The 8849-nt window shown below is 43.6% G+C and overlaps 1 pseudogene; it reads right to left on the bottom strand.

The window, feature by feature from the left end:
* Positions 1–372: 372 nt before the first annotated feature.
* Positions 373–491, bottom strand: LOC134984208 (5S ribosomal RNA; annotated as a pseudogene).
* Between the last annotated feature and the right edge of the window lie 8358 nt (positions 492–8849).

The following is an 8849-nucleotide window of genomic DNA, read 5'->3' as shown; positions in this document are numbered from 1 at the left end:
TTATACACAGACGAAAAAGATGATAAAAATATTGCTGTATGTCAGCAGTATATGTTAAAACAAGTATTAAACAACAAAATTCAAGTGACGATTAAGTAATGTGTAACTCACTTTTATAAAGAGGATGACAGAAAGTCATCCACCGATTTGTAAGCGAGTATTGATGTTTGACGTTTGTCAGAAGCGAAAATATAACATATTCCTGTTATCTCTATGAATTATGATATTATATACACTTGTATATTCATAAAAGAGATAATAGGAAACCGGCTTGTATAAATCAGGACTCCTATACTGTAGGTCAGCTGGGGTGAATGAATTGCAAGATTATCTGTAATGAAATTTGCTGATCAGCGTAAGGTATCTTCCTTAATTCTACAGTACCCGGTATTCCCAGAGGGTCACCCTTTCTGGTACTGACCAGGCCCAATGCTGCCTGGCTTCCAAGATCAGGCGAGATCGGGCATGTCCAGCATGGTATGACTGTAGAAAGTCAAGAAAATACCTATCAGCATAGAAGGTGGCCACTAATGGAGCCAATTGAGAAAATATGGTCCGAAGACTGACATTGGTCACTGTGACACTACCAGATCCCCTCACCTCTCCAGTCATGTCCCTGTATTATTACTATTGACATAAGTAATGTCACAGTGACACTCCCAGATCTCCTTACCTCCCCAGTTATGTCCCTGTATTTTTACTATAGATATAAGTGATGTCACTGTGACACTACCAGATCCCCTCACCTCTCCAGTCATGTCCCTGTATTATTACTATAGATATAAGTGATGTCACTGTGACACTCCCAGATCTCCTTACCTCCCGAGCTCCACTTGTCCACCCTCCCTACGCCCCTGCCTAGTATGTCCTCTTTCTATATTTCAGGTACCAGATTCACACATAGGTAAACGATCTACCAAAAAGGGAGGCCAAGTTGAGGAACTTTTTAAAGAAGACCCCGAGAGTGGAATCTTCAATATTTCAAAAGTAGAATCACTTCCTTTAGAGAAACAAGTTCTTAAAAAGGGTCTTTCATATGCGCCATCTTGTGGCTTGAATAAAGTAAATACATAGATAGATCTTAACCTGTATGTTAGGAACTTGACATTAAAAAGGCATTATATAAAAAAAGATGATGCAGTAATAAAAAACTGGAATAATACTATACAGGATTCTGGACTCAAATTAAAATAGACCTCTTATCCCTTAGAACCAAAGGGCCCGTATATTGAAATGTTTAGTCAAATGATGAAGAAGGATATAGAGAGCCTGAACACATCGGTAAGGAACAACACTAAAAATCTTAGCAAAGTCGAATTAGGGGCCTTAAGGAATCATTCTTCAAATCCAAATATAGTGATTAAGAGGGGTGATAAAGGGGGTGGGATAGTAATTATGGATTGGGAGTACCATGAGGAGGAAGCTTATAGACTTCTTGGTGATGTTAATTCATATATAAAGTTGAAAAAGATCCCACCAGTGTCTTCTAGAATTCTCTAGAATTGGAACAGATTCTCAAAGAAGGAATTTCCAATAAGTGTATTAATTTTAATGAATTCATTATTTGCCAAATCGACATCCAAAGATGGCGACTTTTTTTTTTATCATATCCCAAAAATCCCTAAAGACCTATCCCACCCCCCCTGGTCATCCAATGGTCAGTGGCATTGGATCACTGACATCAAGGGTGTCTGAATACGTTGACAGCTGTATTAAAAAAATATATACCCACCCTTGAATCCTATATTCAAGACTCAACTCAAGTGTTACAAATAAAAGGTGATCTACAATGGGCAGAATCTTATAAGTGGTGTTCAATGGATGTACAATTGCTCTGTACATCTATTCTTCACGATAAGGGGATTTCGGCTGTAGAACGTATATTAAGAAATGACCCTGAGGTGATTGAGTCTAAGATTAAATTTGTGTGTCAGTGTCTTGAATTTGTCTTAAAAGCCAATTACTTCACTTTTCTTGAGGAATGGTACCAGCGAGTGTGTGGATCAGCCATGGCCAATATCTATCTCGGACAGTGGGAACAGAATATCATGAGTGGGGCTGCAAAGGATAAAATCGTCTTGTACAAAAGGTACATAGACGACGCCCTGATAGTATGGAAAGGAAGTGAGTCCGAGTGGGTTGACTTTTTAGAAGCGATTAATGCCAATAACTTCAACCTACGCTTCACAGGGACATTCAATCCCGTCCATATAGAATTTTTGGATTTAGTGCTTAGTACCAAAAATTTTCCCAAAACAGGTATTCTACAAACCTTCACCCATTTTAAGAAAGTGAATGGCAACAGCTATTTGGAGGTTACCAGCTGCCACCTGCCCTAATGGAAAGAAAATATCCCCTATTCACAATTTTTGAGGTTAAGAAGAAATTGTTCTGACATGGTCAAATTTGACGAACAGGCCGAGATAATAGGATTTTGGTACTTACCAGATAAATCCTTTTCTTTGAATCCATAGGGGGCACTGGAGTACTCTTGGAATATGGACGGGGCATAGCCGGGATAGGCACATATTTAAATATTTAAATTTGTAACTCCCCACCCCCTCTATACTCCCATAGAGACTCCAGTATTTTTACTGAGCCGAATAGGAGTGATAGAGAGGATGAACCATAGAGAATTACATATAACGTTATAACATAATAGACAACCCTAAGGTTGACACATAATGTAACTGACAACTAAACAGTTGGCACAATAATAGATATCACCGTAATATCGTAATAATCGGTGAGAATGTATTACCATAAGATCCACTGAACTTACCACAAGACAGGTAAACTGCTCTGGGTGGGCGTCCAGTGCCCCCTATGGATTCAAAGAAAAGGATTTACCTGGTAAGTACCAAAATCTTATTTTCTTTTTCATCAACTAGGGGTCACTGGAGTACTCTTTGGACGTACCTAAGTTTCCCCGTTGGGCGGGAGAGCTGTTTGGCACCTGTAACACTAGACGGCCAAAGCTAGCTGCAGATGCCGTAAACGTATCAAACTTGTAAAAGCGCACAAACGTGTGCACTGATGACCATGTAGCCACATGGCAAAGTTGCATCGTAGAAGCTCCATGACCTGCTGCCCATGAAGTTTCCACAGAACGTGTGGAATGAGCTGAAACTGATGCAGGCGGTTGTAGCCTAGCATGAAGGTAAGCCTGACGTATGGTCAGTTTAATCCATCTGGATAAGGTCTGCTTGGAAGCTGGACAAGCCATTTTGACTGCATCATAGAGAACAACCAATGTATCCATTTTACGTACAGTAGACGTTCGGGCTAAATAAATGCGTAGTGCGCGTACCACATCCAAAGTAGCTGAAGTTCCTGAACCTTCCGATAACACAGGAACCACGATTGATTAATTAATGTGACAAAATTATACTATCTTTGGTAGGAAAGCGGGAATCGTCCGAAGTTCCGCTCTGTCATCATGAAACCCCAGATACGGTGGCTTGCATGACAAGTCACCCAATTCTGAAACACGCCTTGCTGAAGCTAAGGATAAGAGAAAACTGTTTTCAAAGTGAGAATTTAACATCCACTTGTTGTAAGGGTTAAAAAAAAAGAAGAAGACTGTAACAAGTCTAAAACTAGATTCAAGTCCCATGGAGCTGTAGGTGGTATAAATGGAGGTTGTACTCTGAGGACACCTTGTAGAACAGTGCAAAGTAAATTGACAAGGCAGAGACCTGCACCTTTAGAGTAGATAAACGTAGTCCTCCATCTAACCCAGTCTGTAAAAATAGCAAAAAACTGGATAATCTGAAAGATAGTCGGAAACTTCCGAGCTTCACACCACCCTATATAGGCACGCCAAATTCTGTGATAATGAGCTGCCGTAACTGTCTTTCTAGCATGTAACATGGTTGGTATAACAGATTCTGGAATGCCCAACAGCTTCTGGAATGCCCTCTCGTCTTAAGAGGGCGGTTTCAACAGCCACCCCGTCAAACGCAGCCGTGCTAAATCGGGGTAAAGGAACGGACCCTGTTGTAACAGGAGCGGCCAAGTATCCTCTGCAAGTAGACCACGGAGATCCGTGAACCACGCTCTCCGAGGCCAATCAGGCGCCACTAGTATGACTGTCGTGGACTCTCTTTTGATCCACTTTAGCAACCGAGGAAGTGGCGGAAATGGTGGAAACAGATACACAAGGCTGTACGGCCACCCGGTCGTGAGAGCATCCACTGCCACTGCCTTTGGATCTCTTGTTCTGGACACATACTGGGATGTTTGATGATTTTGACGAGATGCCATTAGATCCACCTGTGGGTAACCCCACCGCTGGACCAACATCTGGAACACTTCTGGATTCAAAGCCCATTCTCCTGGATGAAAATCCTGATGGCTAATATAATCTGTCTCCCAGTTGGCCACTCCCGGACTGAACACTGCTGACAATATCATCGAGAATCATTCCTAGGAATTGAATTCTTTGAGATGGAAACAGACTTGAATTCTTGAAGTTGACACGCCAACCGTGCTGAACTAGTACCTTAAACATTAGTAAGGCATGGTGATGGAGTATCTGTTGAGACGGAGCTTTGATGAGCATGGAACTATTATCACTGTCAGGGATCTGAGAGGAGCTAACATGACAGATATCACTTTCCGTGAATACCCTTGGTGATGTAAGTACTCCTCCTTGGGATCCTGCGAAATCATGAATTTGTAGTAAGTGAGCTACTGAGTGTGCCCCTTTAGGTTCAATATTGGTTTGACAGAGCCATCCGGCTTTGGAACTACAAAACTGGAATAATAACCGTGATCCTGTTGGTGACTGGGACCGGAATCAAACTGCTCAATCTACGAGAGACTGTATCGTGGTCTGCAGAACCGCCTTCTTGTCTTCTGACACAGGCAGACCTGACTTGAAAAATGGAACTCTATTTTGTAACCTTTGCACACTAAACTGCAGATCCACCCATCTGTGGATGCCCAAAACTGAAGATCGGAGATGGTCTGGAAACCCATCCTGCCACTGGCTTGTTTATATACCTAGCGTCTGGACGACGGTTAGTGGTTTGTTGAAAACCACTTCCTCTACCACGTCTACTCTTTCTAGCATGTAACATGGTTGGTATAACAGATTCTGGAATGCCCAACAGCTTCTGGAATGCCCTCTCGTCTTAAGAGGGCGGTTTCAATAGCCACCCCGTCAAATGCAGCCGTGCTAAATCGGGGTAAAGGAACGGACCCTGTTGTAACAGGAGCGGCCAAGTATCCTCTGCAAGTAGACCACGGAGATCCGTGAACCACGCTCTCCGAGGCCAATCAGGCGCCACTAGTATGACTGTCGTGGACTCTCTTTTGATCCACTTTAGCAACCGAGGAAGTGGCGGAAATGGTGGAAACAGATACACAAGGCTGTACGGCCACCCGGTCGTGAGAGCATCCACTGCCACTGCCTTTGGCTCTCTTGTTCTGGACACATACATATCATCGAGAATCATTCCTAGGAATTGAATTCTTTGAGATGGAAACAGACTTGAATTCTTGAAGTTGACACTCCAACCGTGCTGAACTAGTACCTTAAACATTAGTAAGGCATGGTGATGGATTATCTGTTGAGACGGAGCTTTGATGAGCATGGAACTATTATCACTGTCAGGGATCTGAGAGGAGCTAACATGACAGATATCACTTTCCGTGAATACCCTTGGTGATGTAAGTACTCCTCCTTGGGATCCTGCGAAATCATGAATTTGTAGTAAGTGAGCTACTGAGTGTGCCCCTTTAGGTTCAATATTGGTTTGACAGAGCCATCCGGCTTTGGAACTACAAAACTGGAATAATAACCGTGATCCTGTTGGTGACTGGGACCGGAATCAAACTGCTCAATCTACGAGAGACTGTATCGTGGTCTGCAGAACCGCCTTCTTGTCTTCTGACACAGGCAGACCTGACTTGAAAAATGGAACTCTATTTTGTAACCTTTGCACACTAAACTGCAGATCCACCCATCTGTGGATGCCCAAAACTGAAGATCGGAGATGGTCCGGAAACCCATCCTGCCACTGGCTTGTTTATATACCTAGCGTCTGGACGACGGTTAGTGGTTTGTTGAAAACCACTTCCTCTACCACGTCTACTCTGTGTGGTTGTTCTTGTCGCACGGCCTCGAAAGGACTGAGGTCTAAAGGATTTGAATGCTGGTTCAGAGTATTTCTGTTTAGGAACCTGTGTAGGTAATGGTAGGAAAACAGATTTCCCCCTCCCAGTGGCCTGAGAAATGCATTTGTCCAATTAAGGATCAAACAACATCTAGCCAGCGTAAGGCAACGCTTCTATTTCTCGTTTGGACTCTGCCTTTGCCTGTCAAGAACACCGCCAAATCGCACGTCGTGCCGCAATTAGTGAAGCTAAAAAAGTGAGAACTAACTTGGCCGACGTCCATAGAAGTCGTACATAGACACTCAGCCGATTCCCAGATCAGCGAGAAGTATAAGGTGGACTTGTTGTAGGGCCGACTTGAGCTGTGTTATCCACGCCATTATCCAGCCTTATTCACTCAAACTCCCACCAAAGCAGGTCTAAGCACCACCCCTACTGCTATATACATTGACTTTAGCATAGCTTCTAGCTTACTCTCCGACGTGTTTTTAAGCGTTGTAGCAGCTGGAGTTTTGACCGCTGTTAACTGCTTATTAAGAGATTCTGACTAAGGAAAACACATCGGCGTTCTGTAGTTTAGCAAATAACACCTCATCATTTGAAAGAGGGTCTTCAGTCTCCGTAAACTGCAGAACCTGACGTACTGTCTAGTGATGAGCGGGTTCGGTTCCTCGGAATCCGACCCCCCCCGAACTTCACCCATTTTACACGGGTCCGAAGCATACTCGGATCCTCCCGTATTGCTCGGTTAACCCGAGCGTGCCCGAACGTCATCATCCCGCTGTCGGATTCTCATGAGATTCGTATTCTATATAAGGAGCTGAGCGTCGCCACCATTTTTCACTCATGCATTGGAGATGATAGTGAGAGGACAAGGCTGGCGTCCTTTCAGTTTCTGTGTTCAGTGTGCTGCAAATATCTGTGCTCAGTGTGCTGCAAATATCTGTGCTCAGTGTGCTGCAAATATCTGTGCTCAGTGTGCTGCAAATATCTGTGCTCAGTGTGCTGCAAATATCTGTGCTCAGTGTGCTGCAAATATCTGTGCTCAGTGTGCTGCAAATACCTGTGCTCAGTGTGCTGCAAATATCTGTGCTCAGTGTGCTGCAAATACCTGTGCTCAGTGTGCTGCAAATATCTGTGCTCAGTGTGCTTTATTGTGGGGACTAGGGACCACCAGTATTATACGTTCTCTGCCTGAAAAACGCTCCATATCTGTGCTGCATTGTAGTATATAGTAGGAGTACAGTGCATAATTTTGCTGACCACCAGTATATAATATATAGCAGTACGGTACAGTAGACCACTGCTCTACCCACCTCTGTGTCGTCAAATATACTATCCATCCATACCTGTGGTGCATTTAAGTTTTTGTGCGCAGTATATATATAGTAGTGGGACAGTGCATAATTTTGCTGACCACCGGTATATAATATATAGCAGTACGGTACAGTAGGCCACTGCTCTACCTACCTCTGTGTCGTCAAATATACTATCCATCCATACCTGTGGTGCATTTAAGTTTTTGTGGGCATTATATATAGTAGTAGGCCATTGCTATTGATATATTACTGGCATATAATTCCACACATTAAAAAATGGAGAACAAAAATGTGGAGGGTAAAATAGGGAAAGATCCACTTCCACCTCGTGCTGAAGCTGCTGCCACTAGTCATGGCCGAGACGATGAAATGCCATCAACGTCATCTGCCAAGGCCGATGACCAATGTCATAGTAGAGAGCATGTAAAATCCCAAAAAATTAAGTTCAGTAAAATGACCCAAAAATCTAAATCAAAATCGTCTGAGGAGAAGCGTAAACTTGCCAATGTGCCATTTACGACATGGAGTGGCAAGGAACGGCTGAGGGCCTGGCCTATGTTCATGGCTAGTGGTTCAGCTTCACCTTCACCTTCTCGCTAGAAAACTGCAGTGCCACTCCTAGATGGGCCAGGTGTTTGTGTCGGCCACTTGGGTCGCTTAGCTTAGTCACACAGCTACCTCATTGCACCTCTTTTTTTCTTTGCATCATGTGCTGTTTGGGGACTATTTTTTTAATCTGCCATCCTGTCTGACACTGCAGTGCCACTCCTAGATGGGCCAGGTGTTTGTGTCGGCCACTTGGGTCGCTTGGCTTAGCCATCCAGCGACCTTGGTGCACCTCTTTTTTTCTTTGCATCATGTGCTGTTTGGGGACAATTTTTTTGAAGTGCCATCCTGTCTGACACTGCAGTGCCACTCCTAGATGGGCCAGGTGTTTGTGTCGGCCACTTGGGTCGCTTAGCTTAGTCACACAGCGACCTCGGTGCAAATTGTAGGACTAAAAATAATATTGTGAGGTGTTCAGAATAGACTGGAAATGAGTGGAAATTATGGTTATTGAGGTTAATAATACTATGGGATCAAAATGACCCCCAAATTCTATGATTTAAGCTGTTTTTGAGTTTTTTTTGTGAAAAAACACCCGAATCCAAAACACACACACGAATCTGACAAAAAAATTTCAGGGACGTTTTGCCAAAACGTGTCTGAATCCAAAACACGGCCGCGGAACCGAATCCAAAACCAAAACACAAAACCCGAAAAATGTCCGGTGCACATCACTACGCCCTGAAGAGATTATGAATGGCTGGGCTGTCAGTAACCTCACTATCTGACTCCTGGCCCACTTCACCTTCCTCATGCTCCTCTTGAGATATGAGGTCTGGTCTGGCATTGAATCGTCAGAAT

Source organism: Pseudophryne corroboree (assembly GCF_028390025.1).
Source record: "Pseudophryne corroboree isolate aPseCor3 chromosome 3 unlocalized genomic scaffold, aPseCor3.hap2 SUPER_3_unloc_4, whole genome shotgun sequence".
Classification (NCBI taxonomy): Eukaryota; Metazoa; Chordata; class Amphibia; order Anura; family Myobatrachidae; genus Pseudophryne; species Pseudophryne corroboree.
Note: the sequence above shows the minus strand (reverse complement) of the source record. Positions and strands in the feature narration are given on the sequence as shown.